This window comes from Eumetopias jubatus, unplaced genomic scaffold (assembly GCF_037043125.1).
Source record: "Eumetopias jubatus isolate StellerSeaLion01/CBP00866 unplaced genomic scaffold, mEumJub1_p1.0 scaffold_8, whole genome shotgun sequence".
In the NCBI taxonomy this organism is placed as follows: Eukaryota; Metazoa; Chordata; class Mammalia; order Carnivora; family Otariidae; genus Eumetopias; species Eumetopias jubatus.
This window is the reverse complement of record NW_028274814.1, coordinates 113,263,505-113,284,849: the sequence shown is the minus strand read 5'-3', so window position 1 is coordinate 113,284,849 and position 21,345 is coordinate 113,263,505. Positions and strand designations below refer to the sequence as shown.

Below are 21,345 nucleotides of genomic sequence, written 5' to 3'. Positions count from 1 at the left end.
TAGAAAAATACTTAGCAATAGTTTTGAAAGGAAAATGTGATATGCTGAAATTCAATAATCATGTGGGTTGTGATATTAAAATATATACCATCCTGACTTTAAAAGACTGTATGGACTACCTTTCATTCATGTTACTCTAAGAAAGTGTTAATTATGTGATTCATGGAGACATTTAAAAAGATTTGCTCATTTGACACTTGCCGTAGGTGGCATTAGTAAATTGTTGTTTGTTAATCTGGGCTACCTTCCCAATGCTATGATGCATATTATTCCAGCTGAGGTAGGACTTGACTGGGAAAAAGGTCATAAAGGATATACAATTAGAATCACAAAGCATAAATATGAAATACCAAGTGGAAATGTAATCATTTTGAAAATGTCTCTTATAAAAATAATTTAGAATAATCTTAACGAAGTCAATATCATAAACTATGGGAAAAAATCACTTAAGAGAAGGTTACTTATTTATTTTTATTATGTTCAAGGTTATTTAAAGATGATTTCTTTTTTCTTAAAGATTTTATTTATTTATTTATTTGAGAGAGAGAATGAGAGAGAGAGAGAGCATGAGAGGGGGGAGGGTCAGAGGGAGAAGCAGACTCCCTGCTGAGCAGGGAGCCCGATGCAGGACTTGATCCCAGGACTCCAGGATCATCACCTGAGCCGAAGGCAGTCGCTTAACCAACTGACCCACTCAGGCGCCCTGAAGATGATTTCTTTTAATCAGATTTTTTTCTCTGATTCATAAAGATAAATCTAAGGGTGAAGTCCTTGGATTATGAAAGAGATTGTTAACATTTAGATTTCAACTACCTCGGTATTAAACATAAAAGATCAAGACTAAATAATTGTTACATTTTGTCTGGTTAGTGGCATAATGTTCACCTAGTTAGTCTTTGGTCAACTGGGTCTTCATCTTTATTATGCATCGTAATTGAGTTATTTTAGCCTCAGTTTTAGGAAAATAACATTGATTTTGTACATTTCACAGTCATAAGAAGACCCCCTTTCTCCTTGATACATCCATGTTCACTGATGCATTTTTAGTTTGTTTGTATGTATGTATGTATGTATGTATTTATTTATTTATTTATTTATTTTAGTTTGTGATCTGTTTTCTTCTTCCTCACTTGTGGCATGGAATAATGCATTATATTTCTAATACGTGTTTACAATATTGTGGCTGATTTTCACTCATATGCAAAAGACCATATAAAGGGAGCTAAATAAGACTGGGAAGCAATATCCAGTAAGATGTTGAAAGCATATAGTCACAAGAATTTGTATGCAAGACTGTTTCATTTATCCCCATCAATTTGCAGTGCAAATAAGAACGTGCAACCCAGTTAACTGTACCATGAATATTCATGCTGGGTTGTCTGTATTTAGAATCCAAAGAACTATGAGCATGTTTTCACATAATGTTGCATTAACATATGTTTTTCTATATAATTTTATTTTTTTAATAAAAATAAATAAGTGAATCCATTACCAGACTGACCAGATGGGAAGAGTAACGGGGCTTTGGCAGAGGGTCTATAGTTGTCAAGCCTGGATGATGATCAGAATCACTCTCAAAGCCATCAAAAATAAGAACTCCCACTTGAACCTGGCGTGGGGGGAGTAACTACAGGACAGTAGTGATCTTTCTGCTGCAGCTACCTCTTCCCAGCATGTGTAAAATAGCCCCCAAATCCTGAGAAGGTATATGATGCTCCCTTTTCTCCATCAGCAAAACCACTTTCAGGTTGCCAGAATCTCACAATCCTTGCTGAATTTATCTTGACTGGTGAGTCACAGTGTCAGAATAGCATTGTCCCAACAGGTTGTACATGCCAGACAGGTAAAGAGGAGTACATGCAGTGATGAAGAACACTCGTGGCTGATAGACTCACAGTGCTAATATTTGAGCAACTTTCCATATATTATATTTGAAGAAAAAGGCATAACTTTGGTGTATTTAAACTATACACATTTTTTAACTCCATCTACGATGATCCTTTAATTAGCTTTACTAAAATGTTAAATGTTTCAAGATACTGAGAATAATAACAGTCCAGGGATAGTCTTCAGAAAATAAGGTAGATTAAGTATGAGCCCTCTTGGAAATAAGTGATATGGAAATCATATGATTAAACTGAATGGAAGCACTATGATAAGTAAAAGGAATCAGATGCAAAAGGTGTCATTCTTTATTTATGTAAAAGCTAGAGAAAGTGAAATATGTGATTAAAATCAGAGCAGTAGTTTCCAGGGACTGTGGTAGAAGCAGAGGACTGACAACCAAGAGCCATGAAGGGGATTTTTTTGAGGGTGTTAGAAATATTCTGTATCGTGATTGTTGTGGTGGTTAGATGATTATACACAGTGGTCAAAACTAATTGGAAGGCACACCAAATGTGGTGAATTTTGGTAAATGTTAAGGTATGTAAAATTGATCTCAGTAAACCTGACTTGAAAAGCAAAAAGAAAGACTCAGAGAAGAAAAAAAAAAAAGGTGAATTGTTTTGGAACAACATTCATAACAGATCATTTTTATTTCTCTACTGTGAGCCAATGCAATCAAAGAGGTGACAGGCAGGAATCTAAAGCTATGGCTGAGTCAGGAATTGGAGATGATCCCTGTATGTCTTAAGTTTAAGATCTAGTCCAGGTCTTGAACAGAACTTCATCTGGAGGACTGTGGTAAGAATAAACTTGTTGGATTGCATTCTAGAACAATTCATGGATAGCTATGGAGCTCAATGGCTCCTATTCCTGGGGCTCAGCCAGTGAGACCTGAGTTCCACGGACCTCCTGGCTATCCTATATTAAAATAAAACACAAGGGAATAGCAATGAAAGCAGGGATTCCTTATGAAACATTTTTGATGTGTTACATGTTTGTTGCATATATTGGAGTTGACTTCTTTAGCATTTCTAAGCCTAGATTTTTCTCATCTATAAAATTAGGGCACTAAAATCCACCTTGTAGAGTTGTCTAGTAAGTGGAATCATGTGCATGGAAGCATTTTGTTGGTGGTAATCTGAAAGCTGCCCTTACGGGGAGTCCTGGAGACATGACACTATGTTCCACATTAGTAACAGCCAGATTATTGTGCTAGTTTTCAAAACTGCTAAGGTGATGAAAAGAATCTGGTGAATCATAAAAATGAGTCAAGAGATGGAGAAGAGGCTCTATTGAAGAAAGGTTAAAGTGGTGGGGGAGAGTTGATCTGAAAGGAAAAAGTAACTGGAACTGGACCCATCAGTGTTTTCATGTGGAGAATGGGGGTCAGCTGTTCGTCATCACCAGAGTAATCAACTCCATGGAGTAGGCACACATTCACACACAAATCACAGAAAACACAAGAAAGTTCAAGCAAGAATCAAACTTCTTGAATCACATGGCAACTGCATACTGGAACAGCCTTCAAGAGGAAGTTTACTTTCGGGGAAGTGAGAGAAACCATCAGTAAAATGATTCTGAATTCACGTACACAGCACCTGGGTTTGCCAGGTCACTTGATGAGGTGGCGTCTACCTGTCTGCACGGACAGTGAGCTCAGTTACTATGTTTATTTACTAAGGGTAACTATGCAGGGCTGGCTGAGAGCTCAAGCTTAGCCCCATTTTCAAGGTTATTTCCCTGGTCGGTCTGTGGACTACTTCAGCCAAAATCACTCGACTAACTTGTTAAAAAATCACAAATATCTGGACACCACCCATGTCGGCAATATTTAGATTCTTTGAGAGTTGAACACAGAATATAAATTTAATAAGCACCCAAGGTGATTTTGATGCACAACACAGATTGAGAACTGCTGTTTTAAACAACCTAAAAATCTGAGTCACTGCTCTATTCCTATGCAATTCTGTGTTAAAGCTGTGTCATATCTTCCAGAGTTCCCTAGTTCCTACCTGATTTAGTTAGCCTCTATAATATTTTAATTGGTAATTAATATTTTCAACCATCTTTATAAACAATTATTAAATTTTGCTTATTTGTCATTTGGCTTTTTAATTGTCCAGTTATCAGGGAGCAAACACACCATCTCTCCCCACATCCCCACCAGCTGACACACATACACTTTTCTATACATATCACAGCTGCTTAGCCTTTCTAAAGGCAGTGGGGAGAAGGGCATTGGTAAAAATAAATATTTAAAAACTGCATGAGAAAAACAGTAAAAGGACATAGTTATTTTTTTTCTTAAGACTATAGGGGATTTTTATGGCAGTGGAAATTTCCTATATGATACTGTAATGGTGGATACATATCATTATGCATTTGTCAAAACTCACAGCATATTATATTCCTACCCAAAGAGTGAACCCTAATATAAATTCTGAACTTTAGTTAATAATAATGTGTCAATATATGCTCATCAATTGTAACAAATGTACCATACTAGTCAAGATAATGGGAAAGGGGCGCCTGGGTGGCTCAGTTGGTTAAGCGTCTGCTTTTGGCTCAGGTCATGATCTCAGGGTCCTGGGATCAAGCCCTACGTGGAGCCCTACGCCGGGCTCTCTGCTCAACGGGGAACCTGCTTCTCCCTCTCCCTCTGCCTGCCGCTCCCCCTGCTTGTACTCTCTGTGTCAAATAAATAAATAAAATCTTAAAAAATAACGATAATGAGAAAAAGAAACCGGGTGGAGAGAAGAGATACAGGTATCACCTGCTTTTCTAAACTTTGCATTATGCCACTTGGTTTTTATGAAAGACCTACATTAGTGCTTGTTTTCACTAACTGAAAGAAATCTGAAGAGGATATTACCTTTTATTTTTAAAAAGCGAAAAATGAAAATAGTACTCACTGTTTTGCGGCGAGCTCTTATAGAGAGGCAGCGTGCACCCTGGGCAGTGAGTGTGGCTCCTTCCCTGGGAACCACACTCAGAATCTCGTCATCAAGCCACCATAGGTTTAAACTGTCTGTGAGCATCTGTGCTTTATCTCGATTTATTTTGTCCATCCATTAGCAAGATGTATGCTTAGATATCAGAAAAGCCTGAGAGAGGTTATTTTCTGGATCTGGGAATGCTCAAAAATTTTTCCCAAATACATTAAAGGTAATTGCTTCTTTGCTTTACATTGTTTCGGTTGTTTTGGCTTACAAAGGTCATAGGAACACTCCACTTTCAGATAGTGGGGGAAACCTGCATCTGGTAACTGTACAGTTAGCCCTGTGTCCTCCTTCCCTCTCATATAGATCCAAGAAGAGTTTATTTTTCAGTCTGTTCGGTTTTTTCCTTGTTGTTAGAAGTGTCAAGTTCTAAGCTCCTTGTATATGGAGCCAGAAACTAGAAGTGTGAGTTGTATATTTTTGCTAACATAATTTTAAGACTAATTTACAAAAATAATTGAAATAAAAAAATAGAAGCCCTGTGGGTTTGTGACAAAAATTATGACTCTTATTTTTAGGTTTAAATACACTATTTCGTTTAAAATTTTTCTCTCCATTAATACACATTTTTTCTTTGATATCAAAAAGCCAAGCATTAAAAAAAATAAAATTTGGTTGAAATAAATATCTCAGGCTTAAATGAATGTGTATTCCTAAAAAAGGAAAAAACATCAAGCCAAAAGGAATGAGACCATCCTCTTCTCTAAGACTTATGGGAAAATAAGGTTTGGTGGTTTTTACTTCTGATTTAATGTATTTGTGAAAAGGAGACCCAGAAAAATGGTGGTCGATCGAAGGTATTCTAGAAAGCTGAGCTCTGGTGACAGACCAGTGCTGTTGTTGTTACATTCTGCCTGTTTTATTGGTGCCTTGAGATCCATTCTGTACCATTTAGGCTGACTTTTGAGGAAAGTTTCTCCTCACTGTGCATTATGTTTCTTGCTTCTCTTTTATATTCTATGATTACACCCACATATAGTGTCTGCTTCTGTGCCCGTCTCCTCCAAATCCCTGGTCTCGTGGAGCTAATTTTCTGGTGGAAGAAGACTGACATATAATAACATCAAATGGAGAAGGAATCTAAACCACATAATATAGTCAAATAGTGGTAAGTGCAATGGAGTAGAAGCCAAGGAAAAGGGACAGGTAGTGTGTATGAATGGGTAGTCAGTTTTGAAAAGGGTTCAGTAATGCCTCATTTAAATGAGACATTTGAGAAAAGACCGTAAATGTGTGAGGGAGTGAGCCTTGCAGATCTCTATTGGGGGGGTGGTATTCTAGACTAGGGGAAGATAGAGTGCCGAGACCTTAAGGCTATGGTGTGATGTCCCAGGAAGAGTTGGAATGGAACCAGTGAAGGGCAGAGTGTTAGGACATGAAGTAAGAGAGGTAGCAGGGAGGATTTATTGAGCAGCCAAATTTGCAGTAGAGATTACCAACAGGTAAGGATTATAGCCCAAACTGAAAGCATTAGAAATAAAGAAGAAAGAAAATATATGTTACTTATTACATAATTCTAGATACCAGAAATACTTGTGTGCACATCTTCTTTTCCTACTAGACCTTACATTGCTTGAATGTAGGTACTTACTCCTGTACATGTTTAATTCCTATAACAATTGGTATATTTGCTTGCAAAGAATAAGCACCCCATGCAAATTCTGTTGAGTAAATGAATGCCTGATTGGGTGAACTGAGTGAATGAAATGTAAATACATAAATACCCAAAGAGATTGTCTTAAGCAGAGTGGGAATCGGCTGGCTTGGATCTGAGTTGGCTTCTGACCCTATAAGAGCACCAGGGCCTCTCCTTCTCTTATCACCTCTGTGGCCGTCCCTGTGTTAGCATCATGTAAGTCTTAATGTAGTAAAAGGTCACTGTAAATAGCTCTAGCCTACATAATTTTGGATGCAATACTACAAAGAAATTAGGGAGAGAGAGAGAGAGAGAGAGAGAGAGAGAAGAAATTGATTTTCCCTTCCATCAATGAAGAAAATTTGGTGCATGATTCACACTGTCCCAATCTGGGTGAACTAATCATGATAGCCAGGGAAAAAGGATATACTGATTGGCTAATTGGTCAACCAGGGCCTACTTCTAGAGCTAGTTCCCCAAGAAAATTCCATTCAAATTTTATGACAAGAAAGAATAAATCTAGAGCAATAAAAGCAGATGTTTACTAAAAAGTAGAATTATCTTAAATCTACAGATCTCAATTTTATCTCCCATGCAGGGCCAGATACTGTGAAGTCACAGAAGCCATGCTGGTCTCCCAAACTAGTTTTAACATGAATTGTACTCATATGCCAGCAGAGCCCAGTGGTTAATAGAAAGTTATTGTTATCATTAATAATACAATAATAAGCATAAACATAATGGTTTAAAATAACACATGGAATAGTTTCTTTTTTTTTCCAATTTCAGGAGCAAGTATATAATCTATTAAAGAATGTAGTTGTTAAGATTTGACTATAGCCCTATCACCTCTGCATTATTCTCTCCATTTTATATGATCTGATTTTTGGACTTCTGAGTAATGTTCAATTAAAATCTTAATTTGTTATTGCTACCTTAGGTTATGGATCATGCATTATGTTTTATCTTTCCATTGTCGGACTAAAAAATCACAAAACTCAGTGGTTTAAATAACAAACATTTATTATCTCACAGTACATGTCCATCAGAAATCTGAGTTTGCCTTTGCTGGGTACCTCTGGCTCGGCTCAGGCTTTCCTGTGGTTCAAGGGCTCTCAGGCTGCGTTCAAGATATTGGCTGAGGCTGTGATCATTGGTCATCTCAAGACTAGTTGTGGGGGGAATTTGCATCCAAACTTACTCACAGGACTGTTGGCCGACTTCAGGTTCTAGATTGACCATAGACATCAGTTCCTTGCCAACTGCCTTGCAATAGGGCAGCTCATTCTGGCTTCCCCCAGGGTGAGGTCTCTCTGAGAAAGTGAGTAAAAGATGGTGCCCAAGATGGAAGCCAGAATCTCTTTGTCACTTAATCTTGATAGTATTGTCCCATGGCTTTCACACTATTCTATTTGTGAGGAGAATCTCACAAGGTTCAACCTATAGTCAAGAGAAAGGGATCATCCAGAGACATGAACACCACAAGGCAAGAATCATTGGTGGCCACCTCAAGGTTCCCTACCACAATCTGGGCATCTTATCTATCTACAAAGTAATGAACAGAAGGAGGTCCTCAATAAATAATTGTTAACTGACAAGTGCTTCTTTAAAATTAATGATCTCTCCAAAGAGAAAAGAAGTGTTTTATAAGAATTTAGGCTTTCCAACAATTTAATTGTAGGAAAAGGCATCTTTACCTTCAAAAGAGTTTTTGGATTTTTTCGTATATTAAGGCATCGACATATTTTGACATATCTCCAAGAAGTAAAATATAATCTGGATGCATGATAAGCAAAATTAGGTGATACTTCATTTTAACAAGATTATGCTAATAGGATTTTGTTCTTTGAAGATGAATACTCTGATTTGAAATGCTTTAGTGTATTCATTCTTCTCTTAAGGTTTATTTTATCCTTAAATTTTCTAACATTTGTAAAACTTATACAAATATCATTGGCATTTACTTTTAGATTCTCGAGAATCCCTGGAAAATACACCCTCTGAATTTTTACTTTACATCAGAAGTATAATTTGTAGAGAAAAATGTCTCAGTGTATACAAAATTAGAAGTAGCCTATGAGTATGTTCTCAAATAACAAATTTCTCTATTTGCTAGATAATGAAAAAGGTCATGAGACAAGATTGTTTCTATCTTTTTCTGATTTATTTTCCTGCTTCAATTCAGCAAGATCGAGAAGAAAAAACACAAGCTTTGGTGTAAGGAGTTGATAAATCCTAATTTGAAGTGTGATGTGGGGCAGTAACTCTGAGTCCCTATATGTGAATCAGAAATAAACATGGCTTACATAGTTGTAAAGCCTGGATGAGATAAAACATACAAAATGCTTTGTAAATTGCCAAATAATATAGAAATAGAATGTATTACTAGTAGGCAACCAAAAGACATGAAAACACAGATGGGAAATGCTCTCTAATGCCTTGATATCGCCTTTAATAAAGTAGGATTTCTGGACTATAATGCCCATTTTTACCATTTATTAAATGCCTTCCTGTATCAATTTCTGTAATAAACATAGGAAATATAAAGATGAAAAACACACAAGCATTGCCTTCAGAGAACTGAAAGTTTATGGATGAAAGTTGTAGTATAACTAGACATTTAATAAAATTGGGGAAAGTGTCCACAGCCTAATACTAGATTGATTCATTAAGTCTTTAGCTAATAATTGTACCCAAATCTTGTTGTAGGCAAGCATAACCTCTTCCCAAATCAATTCTGACGGTAACGACTTGAGAAAGAATGTCTTTAAATTGCTTCATTCTGTAGGTTTCATTGCAGGATGTAATAAATGTTTTCAGATGCAGTAGTAATTTTATTTGAAACTCTTTGGGAATTCTCTGTAGACATATGAATTTGTGGATACTGAGGCTATTGAAATTTTCACTCCATATTGACTTAAGATTATTTCTTCCCAACTGTGCTAACAAAAGACAGTATTTCCTCACTTGTTAAACACCTAACTTTTGTAGTTGTTTGAATGGACTCTTCCTCAAGGGGAAAATACTAATCTAACCATTTACTTAAATAATAACAATGTATCCATTATAAAAGTCGATCTTCAGGGCGCCTGGGTGGCTCAGTCATTAAGCATCTGCCTTCGGCTCAGGTCATGATTCCAGGGTCCTGGGATCGAGTCCCACATCGGGCTCCCTGCTCAGCGGGAAGCCTGCTTTCTCCCTCTGCCTCTGCCCTGCTTGTGTTCCTGCTCTTGCTATCTCTCTGTCAAATAAATTAAAAAATCTTAAAAAAAAATAAAAGTTGATCTTCATATCTATCAACCTATATTAGTCTGGGCAACAACCTATTAAAATCAAAATGGTTTACATAAACTAACTTCTATTTCTTTCTCATGTTGTGTGAGGCCTATAGTTTGTCTGTGGCTCTGCTGTAGGTCTGTGGGTTGACTGGAGGGCTGCCCCACTTGACTTTTTTTTTTTTTGCAATCTTAGCTGAAGGACCAGTTTCTATCTGGGATATTTTATTCTTGTGGCAGAAGACAAAGCAAAAGGAAGACCAGCTGAACTAATCCATTTAGATTAAAGCTTTTGTTCATTCATGGCATGTTGTCATATCCACTCAAAAGCCATTGACCAAAGTAAGTCACACAGACAAGGTTGATACCATTGGGGTGGAAAAGGAAGAATATATTTTCACAAAAATAAAATCTACAGTAGAACTCTACAGTAGAGAGAGTAGACATTGTGTTCTTATTTAAAGATATACACTTGAAATGTATCACTTAAGGGTCAGTATGGCTTAGTGGTTGAGAACATGAGATGTGAGTCAGACAGATTTGAACCTGATTCCTGGCTCTGCCACTTATCAGCTGTGCAGTCTGGCCTCTTCATCTGTAAAATGGGAATAATAATCCATACTTCAGAATAATTATCAATATGTAATAAGATAAAATTTATGAAGAACCCAGTGCAGTGTCTAGAATATAGCAGTCACCTTGTAAATGCTTGCTTTTACTTTAATTGAGATAAATTTCCCAAGTCACTTGGCGAGTAAGTGGGAAGAGCTGTAATGAAACAGAACTGATGTTTCAGCCTCGTGTTCTTTCAGAATGCTTACGTGTCTCCATGGTAAATGGCCCTTCTCAGATAATAGTTTACTGTTAAGTCTGAATCTGATCAGTACTAAATGGAGATTTCAAAAACGTTATGCAAAAATAGTTCTGAGGAAGTATAAGAAATTTGTATTGGAGTATACCTGCATCCTTATTTCATAAAGCATGGATAAACAAGAATGTTCTGTTACAGTTTTTTTTAAGAAAGTAATTATATACCCCCACAACATCATGAATCACTTGATAAATTGCCATATTATTTCTTTTTAAGTAAACTGGTTTTAAGATAAGTAAATCACTTGACAGCTTTTCTTCTCTTTCACTAACTGGTAAGCCTTTATTAGTATTCCAATCAACTCCCTGGAGACTTGCCTTAGCACATTAGATATTTTCCTTTTTGAATTTGAACATTGAATAAATTTGTCTTTTACCTTGAGTTTCATTAAATAAATGTAATTTTTATTGAAAAAAAGGTGTTTTTAAATAACCTACTCATGTTTCTCATGAAAAATAATTTTATAATATAAATTATACGAATTTGTCACCTGGTGTTACATTATGAATTTTCTATATAACAGCGGATAAATACACCAATTTGCAGTCAAATCCAATGGCACAAAGCCTAAACAAAGGTATAATTAAAACAAAACCCAATAAATTGTTAGAAAAAAACTAGTATGAATAATGCTTACTAAAATTAAAAAGCTCTATCAGGTTATAAAATCATTTTGGATATAGATACTTTCTGATTTAGGATGGATGTCTGAAATTCCAAAGGAATCAAGTAAAGAATAACGTAATGCAGAACCTTTTATTTTTCAGTTAAATGGAGTGAATTCACAAGGCCGCTGCTAGTCAACATGGTGCCATTTTATGAATTAGCTACAAACTTCCCTTCCTGTAGTGCCGCTACAAGGCACACAGCTTGGTGAACAGAGAAGTCACTGTATTTCTATCTCAGTCTCCCCCTTGGGCACATGCTGTGGTGTAGGATACAAAATGTCCACATTGACGGGGTGCCCCAAATGCTCAAAAGCATGTTATTGATGAGGTAAATAATCATTGTCTGGTCTTGAGCAAATCTTGACAATTTTCGAAGTCATTCCAAATTATAATCTTATGGTTTAAATTTAAAGTCATCACAGATGATGTTTATTCTAGGCATAACATTACTTAGCCAGTAAATAAACACAAATAAAGAGTGGAAATAGTTTTTGTTGTTGTTGTTGTTTTTAAGGCTTGTGGCCATAAGAACCCTATTTGGAACTCACTTATAAATTGTTTAAGTTTAATGGGTTTAACTTAAGTTTAATGAGTTTAACTTAGGGAAGTAACAGATGATGATTTATATTTGTTAATCACTTATTTTAGCCAAACACTGTTTGAAGCATTTTACTTGAATTAAAAATTTTCCTCAGAATAAGGTAGGTATTCCTATTGTTGCAGTTTTCCAGATATGCAGGGTAGGGAAATGAGGCACCTGAGATGCCCAAGGGAACATGACTAATAAAAATGAAGGATCCTATAGATTTTTAAAGGACAATTTAAGAAGTTGACCTTGATTCATCTTCATGTGACTAGGAAGCTCTTTTAAAGGATGTAGCCCATTAGTTATAGTAAAGCTACCACAAATGCAATTACTTATTATTAGTCCATCATCCATTCATTCATTTCTTTCAAATATATTTATTAGCTTTGCGCAGTGGCAATATCGTAGCCAATGAGGTTTATCCGAGGCGCGATTATTGCTAATTCAAATATATTTATTAAGCACCTACTATGTCCCAGTCACAGTTCTAGACACTGAGGATAGAACTGTGAATCCCTAAACCTCATATAGCTTAGTAGGAAAAGAACGTCGTTATAATATCTTATGTTGCTCCTCCCCCTGCTTCTCTTCCTCCTCCTCTTTTCTTCTTCTTCTTCTGCTTCTGCTTCTTTTCTTCTTTTTTGGTACATTTAATGTTCCCTATGTAGTTATTTATATGCCTGGAAAGCAGATTTCTTTAGATCATTTAACTTTCTATAAAATACTGCAGGGTTAGAAAATGTGAAATGAATGTTATTTTCATACTGATGCACTGGGTTTTTTATCCACTCACCTTGTATTATGTCTGATCCTGTGGAGTCTTTTAAGTCTTGACTTGGAAGTTCACTTTGTATGCTACTGTGATTGGTAAAAATCAACACACTGTAACACTAAACAAAATGGATATTGACATAAAAGAGAAGTGTTTTAAAGAAACAATTTAAATTCCTGTGATGCCATGTGGTTTCCCATAGTTTTACCTTCTGAATGAATGCATAGATTGGTGAGACAAAATAGCGGGTGATTTTTTAGTGGACAGAATCCTGACAGCTTCAAACACTGAGAACATGAATGCAAAATGGGAAGTGAACAACAATAGTAAGAGATATTTACTCAATATCTAAAACAGTATTCTTGTTACAAACAGCTCATGAGTATTATATCATGAGTGAGGAATAGAGCCATTAGCAACTAAACTGACTGGTATTTAAAGTTTACTAAAAGTTTTGTTTCTATTACCTCCTGTCCACCTGTCCTTAGTAAAATTGCAAAAGGTAGAACATTAGAAGCAGTGAAAAAAAGAAAAAAGGATTAAGGCTCATCAGTATGATTGTACTGAAAAGTGGGAGAAGAAAAAAGCAACAATCAAAATCATGACTACCTGGGAGACAGCTTGGAATCATTAGGTATAGGAGAAAACAACCTTTCACAGCTCAGTAACTCCTGAGGGCATTATCATCTGAATTCTAAGATGATAAGTTCAAATGACCCATTGTGCACTCTGTCTACATATTCAAGAAAGTGAGTATTGTAAACTTCTAATATCAACACAGGTGTAATCAATGTTCTGTGACATTAATTTAACATTATTTAGTATAGATCACAAAATGGAAGTTAGACTTTTTAAAAATGAAAAACAGATCTAGGAGTTTTACATTTCATGCCTTGATAATAATTTAACACACATTTCTTTCTTTCTTTTTTTTTTTTAGATTTTTATTTGAGAGAGAGAGAGAGCGTGAGCAGGGGAGATGCAGGGGCAGAGAGAGAGTCCTGAGCAGACTCCCCACCGAGTGTGGAGCCCTTTGGGCTCAATTCCATAACCCTGAGATCATGGTTGAGCCAAAACCAAGAGTTGGTCGCTCAACCAACTGAGCCATGCAGGTGCCCCATTAACACGCATTTATAAAAGTACGACTTTCTCTAGGAGCGCCTGGGTGGCTCAGAGGGTTAAACATCTGCCTTTAGCTCAGGTCATGATCTCTAGGTCCTGGGATCAAACCCCATGTCAGGCTCCCAGCTCAGCGGGGAGTCTGTTTCTCCCTCTCCCTTTGCCTCTCCCCTTGCTTGTGCTCTCTCTGACTCTCTCTGTCTCTCAAATGAATTAAAAATACTTTTAAAAATTAAAAAAAATAAAAGTATGACTCTCTGCCAAGACTAAGAATTCCCTCAGACAGCTGCTTTCATGTTAACGTAAGTTCATTATACTTTGATAAATTGGTGACGTAATTCCTGTTTGTAGAAGAGAAAACAATATCACTTAGACTGAGGACTAGAATATGCTCATTCAAACAACTGGACAATATTGGGTATCTTATAAATCTGTTTGATATCCTAAGTGGATAACCAAAGTTTTTGAGATGAGACCATTGCATATCATTAAACCAATTAAAACCCAGTATCAAATATTAACCTTCGGAAAGAGAACTTCATATAAGATAATTAGATAGGATTTTTGATTAGAAGGATATTAGTTTATATCAGAGTCCAGTGAACATCTACTGAATGTAAATGTGATTTAGAGATGTTTGGAATATACACAAATGTCAAACCATTCTGTATTTTATCCCACAATATATTTTATCAGGGGATAGAACTTATAATACTAGCATGTGAATTTAAAATTTTTTACATTCAGAGTCTCCTTACCCATCAATAAACAAATGGATGAAAACTTTGAACACTAAAATTATTAGTACCTAACTTCTAATCATTTATTTTACAATGGATTATTACTCTGAAATGTCTGGTTTTGATTTTTAATACTTGATATGGCTAGTTATAATCACACACACAAACACACCCTCAGTCACTAGCACACTACATGTCTAACCTTGCCATTTTATTCTATTATTAAAACATATTATTTTGGAACAATTGCTTGGATATTTGAATAAAGACAGAAAATGAGTATTTGATCCCATTGGACACATTAGCACTGCGTATGGCTAAGAAACAATGTAATTATAATTACCCAAAAGATTCTTAGGCATAAAAAACAAATAGCATTACCATTTTTATAATTATCCTATTATTAAAAATATGTATGGCCATTTTTGCAAAAAGTATATCTGTGAGTACTTCCTCTTTGTTTCATGAATTGTCTCTTCTAAAAAAAAGAGGATTAAAAATTCAAGAATGTTTTAATCATCCATTATGCTAACCAAAATGTTAAAGATATTTCTATTTAGTGGTAAATTTTGCTTGAAGAATTGGCAAAGCTTCCATTTTCTAAAAATATTTTAGGGTTTTGCCAATATATGTAATGATATCTGGAGGCTATATAAACATAATAATAGTAACTCCATAATACACAAGGTAGTCTTTTCAACAATTATGTAGGAATAAACATATAAACCATGCTACCTTGTCCAAAGTTAGCATTTCCTAACAAAAGCTTTTTTGATTATAAGTAAGTCAGATTTGTACTCTACCTTAAACTTTACACAAAAACTGGCTCTATTATTAGTTACAGTTAATGAAAAGCCTACATAATTGCCACATGCTTCCCATACTTCTCTAATTGGGTTGTCCCTTATGTTTCTTCAATTAGGTAGTTCCTTGAATTTCCATCACTCAATGCATTTCTTTGGATTGAAGCATTGTTTGAAGTCTTCCGTTAAAACCAACAAAAGTCCAATCATATTCCAGGAAGTATTTTAGGAATGTACAAGCTAATGTAAAAAATATATATGAAAAGCAAGAGAGATAGAACAACTAATACAATTTTTAAAAAAAAGATAAATGAAGTTGGAGGATTCATCTGATTTCGGGACTTACTATAAGGCTACAATAATCAAGACAGTGTGGTCTTGGCATAAGAATAGTCAAATAGATCAATGTAGCAGAAGATAGAGTACAGAATTTATATGATCATAATAGAAAGTTATTCACAATTTATATGGTCAATTTAACCTCTTGGAAATCTGCATGCAAATAAGTAAACCCTAATTTTTACTTCATAATACATAAAATGGAACTCAAGATATAGCATAGGCTTAAATCTAGGAGATAAAACTATAAAACTTCTAGAAGGAACAAGAAAAAAATATTTGTGAACATGGGCTAGGGAAAAATTTCTTAGATAGAACACAAAAAGCAAAACCATAAGGGAAAAAATAGATAAATGTGATTTCATCAAAATTAAATCTTCTGATCTTGGAAAATACTAAGAGAATAAAAATCTGTCTCCTATATATGGTAAAAAAAAATGAGAATCTGAAAAACATAGGGACTTCTAAATTTATTTTTTTCTTTATTACTGAGGTATTGTTGACATACAATGTTATATTAGTTTCAGGTGTACAACATAGTGATTCCACAGTTGTGTACATTGTCCAATAGTGAGTGTCGTTACCATCTGTCACCAAACAATGTTATTACAGTACTATTGACTATGTTCCCTATGCTGTGCTTTTTATCTCTGTAACTAATTTATTTTGTAACTGGACATTTGCACCTCTTAATCCCTTCACCTACCTCCCCAACCGCCTTCCCTCTGGCAACCACCAGTGTATTCTCTGAATCTGAGAGTTTGTTTGGTTTTTATTATTGTTTGTTTGTTCTGTTTTTTAGATTCCACATATAAGTGAAATTATATGGTATTTGTCATTCTCTGACTTACTTCACTTAGCACGATACCCTCTAGGTCCATCCATATTGTCACAAATGGCAAGATTTAATTCTTTTTTATGGCTGAGTAATAAGCCACATCTCCTTTATTTATCCATCTATTGATGAACATATAGGTTGCTTCCATATCTTGGCTATTGTAAATAATGCTGCAATGAGCATAGGGTGTGCATATCTTTTCAAGTTAGTGTTTTCATTTTCTTTGGGTAAATATCCAATAGTGGAATTATTGGATCATAGGGTATTTCTATTTTTTTTTTAATTTTTTGAAAAACCTTCATATTGTTTTCCACAGTGGTTGCACCAGTTGACATTTCCACCAACAGGGCATAAGGATTTCCTTTTCTCCAAGTCCTCACTACCACTTGTTATTTCTTGTCTTTTTTAATAGTAGTCATTTTAGGGGTGCCTGGGTAGTTCAATCCGTTAAGCATCTGCCTTTGGCTCAGGTCATTACCCTGGGGTCCTGGGATTGAGCCCCACAGCAGACTCCCTGCTCAGTGGGGAGTCTCTTTCTCCCTCTCCCTCTGCTCCTCCCCCTGCTTGTGCTCTCTCTCTAGCAAATAAATAAATAAAATCTTTAAAAATAGTAGCCATTCTGACTAGTGTGGTTTTGATTTTCATTTTCCTGATGATGAGTGATATTGAGCATCTTTTCATGTGTCTGTTGGACATTTGTATGTCTTCTTTGAAAAAAAAATGTCTACTTAGGTCCTCTGCCTATTTTTTAATCATATTGTTTATTTTTTTGGTGTTTAGTTGTATAAGTTCTTTATATATTTTGGATAATAACCTTTTATCAGATATATCATTCGCAAATATCTGTTCCCATTCAGGATGTTAACTTTTTGTTTTGCTTATTGTTTCCTTTGCTGTGCAAAAGAAAATATAGGAAGTTTTAAAAATAACAGTAAGAATTCAAAAATATACAACTGAAAATGGGCAGAAATATATCAACAGGCAATTCTTCAGAGAAGATATATGGATTTCAAACATCAAGAAAAGATGCTTAATATCACTAGTCATTAGTAAAACAAAAATAGATAAAACCACAAATAGATACTCTTACATGTACACTAGAAAGCCTGAAACAAATGAACAAGCAAGCAAACTATATGACAATAACAACTGTTGGTAAGGACGTGGGGCAACTAGATGCTCATACATTACTAAAGGAAATCCAAAATGATAAAGCCAAAATGATACAGCCAGTTTATATATAAACTACCAAAGAGCAGTTTGGCAATTTCTTGTGAAGTTATAAACATACTTAAATGCAGCCCAACTCAGGTATTTATCCAAGAGAAATATATTCGTACAAGTATTTACACTAATGTTCACAGCAAGTTTGTTTTCCTAATAGTCAAATACAAGAAGGGACACCAAATTCCATTACCTGGTGAATGGCTAAATAAATAGTGGTACAACCATACAATGGAATACCATTCAGCAATGAGAAGGCGTGAATACTGAGATATTCAACAAAATGGATGAATGCTAAAAACATTATGCTAAGTGAAAGAACTCAAACACAAAAGTTTATATATAACATGTTTCCATTATAAGATATTTGAGAAATAATGAAACTACAGGGATGGAAAACAGATTAATGATTGCCAGGGGCTGAAGTGGGAAAAGGGGATGACTTGAACAGGAACCCACAGAAACTTTTCAGGGTCATGGATATTTTATATTTTGATTTGGTGGCAGTTGAACAATTATATGCAACTGTCAAAATTCATCCAACTGTATACTTTAAAAGGATGACTTTTACCATATGTGTGATATACCTTAATAACCCTGATTAATAAAAAAGTAAATAAAAATAAATAAATAAAATAAAAATCTTCCCATTTGATTCTATTTAACCCCCCAATACTGTATTACTCCCCAAACTATGCATTGGGGATTTATGAGATTGGTGTTTCTCAGAGCGGTAAAGGCAGACACCATCTTGAGTACAATGTAGAACACATTTGAAATGAAATGTTCAATGTAATAAAATAACTATCAATAGATCAAAAAACATAAATATATAATTCTCAAGACATGATAAGAGGTCAAGAAGCCACTAATCCTAAAATAAGGTGGGAAAATGTTCAATACCACATAGATAAGTCTAGGGTTCTGGGAAAATTATTGTGTGATAAAGTTGCAGGTCAGCTGGTCAAGATTAAACTGGTAGTTATAAAAAAATAAAATAGCAAGTAGACAGAATAGGCAATCATTGTTTTTTGTTTGTTGCTGTTTTTTCTTTTGTTGTTTTGTTTTGTTTTTTTACCTGCTAGCTATCAGTAAGCAGGTATGAAAGTTTAGGAGAGAGTGGATCACACAAAAAGTATGACGATGTGAAGGGTGGGTCAAGAAATATTTGGAGTGTGGGAACTCAGTTGTTTCAAAAGAAGTTCATGCTTCTGCTAGGAAAGGAGCACAAGTATATGAAGGCAAATGTGGGGAAAAAGCACTCACTGACTTCAGTTTACATTTTCTTGCTTTCTTATGTATTCATTATTAAAGACACATATTAACATAAAAAAACTAACTGTAAGAGCACCTATTAATTTAGATGTAGTGTGTTGTGTATTTGTTTTGATTTCAAATCTATTTGTTCATGGCTTAAGTGAAGTTGTTTTGATCTAAGGGTGGATTTGCTTACATTGGAGACCATCTCAGGATGATGTCATCAAAATTGTTGTGCTACAGAGTGCTTATCAACATGAACATATAAAGGAGTGACTATGACATAATGGGCATTTAAACTTTAAATACCATAAATTTGTGAGGACTTGACCAAGAGTGCTCAATCTGGACAAAGCTATGCTTTGCTAATCTAAATAGGTCTCTGAAGACCTTGGGACATTAGCTCTCATTGTGGCAAGGCTCCTTTTTGCCGGCAGTGATGAAAACCATGCAGCAGCTCCACGAAGGAGATTATCTTTCTCCCATCTTTAGTACCTTTGTTCCACTAGCATCCTGCTCTAGCAACAAGGGATTTTCGATTCATGTTGGCAGCTGGATGGATGTCAGCTCTTGGTTAACTAAGCCAACTCTTCTGCAAACCAATTCATGGAAAGGTACACTTCAATTAAATTTGAAGTTTATTGTTTTCATCTCCCCTTTTCCTGGAATAATAGTGTAATCGATCTATCATTGGTTTGGAGTATGTTATATCTCTCTTGGTTTATTAGAGACATTGTCTGTATACTATTGGCTTGTGAAATATTATTTTTATGAATTATAATTCCAGCAGTCAACCTGTGTTAAATAGATTATTGGCAAAGACACTCTCAGTCCCTGAGCATAACTTGCTGCAGACAAAACATAGTATATCTGTCTGTATTTCTATAACTATGTATCTGTAGAGAAAGGTATATAATATCACAGTTTTAATATAAACTGCTACATTTCAGGAGTTACTATTATTCTATAATGTCAAAAGTTTGACTTTGTAAAAACAACAGCAAAGAAAAACCTAGGATAATTATTGCCAGGTTATAAAGGACTATCTCATGTTTATAATATATCTGTTCTCACACTTTTTCAAGTATTATATTAAAAATAAAGTTAAGATTCATGTATTTTATTTCAATAATTAGAAATATCTTGTGTGAGATAGAGACCCCAATTAAATAATTAGATAATAATGTAGTAAAATTTCATAGTCAGTATTAAATTCTGGATAACCTAGAATAAAGTTTGTTTTTCTCTCTCAACAAATCAGCCTTTTGAGTCATCTTACTAGTTTAGCTGACATATTTTCAATTGACTAAAACATTTTTCAATTGACTGTTCAGTTATTTTCAACAATTATTTTAGTAGCTCAGGACTTAAAAGAAGAACATTAGCTACTTGTTCCCATGAACACCTTTACCTGCAGTGTAGTTAATTTATAAATAAATAAATAATAAAAACTGGACAGTTTTTTTTTTTAACTAAAACATTATATCAGGGCTGGGTTTCCAACTCTTTATATCATGAGGTTGTATTTCTGTTCTAAAACTGCTAATAAAAAGTCAGGTTATAGGTAAAAGAAGTTCCATGAGCTCAGCTTTTTCAGTACTAAGATAAATCAATAAGCTCAGAATCAGGATCAGGTCTGTATGCCAAGGTCAGAAATACTAAAACAAAGCTGGAATAGGGGAGAAAATAGCAAAGTAGCAATAAGCTCCAAAGGTTTAATAAAAGGAGCAGGTAAAGTACAGCACAGGAATAAGACATGTTTAGTTTCAAACTGAACTTGGACTGCAATCTGACCCTGACTATAGTTAATTCCTGTATTTTCAACCTGACTGCCTCCTAACTGAACTTCAATATATTTCATCTTTTCTTCTCTTCTTGTCTCCTGCCTTCCTGTTCTCCTTCCTTCTTTCCTTCCTTCCTTCCTTCTTTCCTTCCTTCCTTTTGTTCTTTTCTTTCTCCCTTTCTTTCTAAGCCTTATTCAACAATTGTTCAATGAACACTAACTGTGTGCTATGAACTTTACTAGGCATGTGTATTTATTTTCAGTTATTTTAATATTAATGATGCATTATTTTTATTTAAAATTAAAGTGTTTCTTAGTGGGCCATCTGGGCGGCTCAGTCAGCTAAGCATCCAACTCTTGGTTTTGGCTCAGGTCATGATCTCCTGGGTCATGGGATTGAGCCCCATGTGGGTCTCCCCTCTCAGGGGGGAGTCTGCTTAAGTTTCTCTCCCTCTGCCCCTCCTCCCACACACACATGCGTGCTCTCCCTCTCTCTTTTACTCTCTCTAAAATAAATAAACAAATCTTTAAAAAAAATAAAATGTTAC

The 21,345-nt window shown here is 35.1% G+C and overlaps 1 pseudogene; it reads left to right on the top strand.

Moving 5' to 3' along the window:
• The first annotated feature begins 12,304 nt into the window (after nt 1-12,304).
• LOC114211070 (U4 spliceosomal RNA) lies at nt 12,305-12,462 on the top strand (annotated as a pseudogene).
• The last annotated feature ends 8,883 nt before the right edge of the window (nt 12,463-21,345 follow it).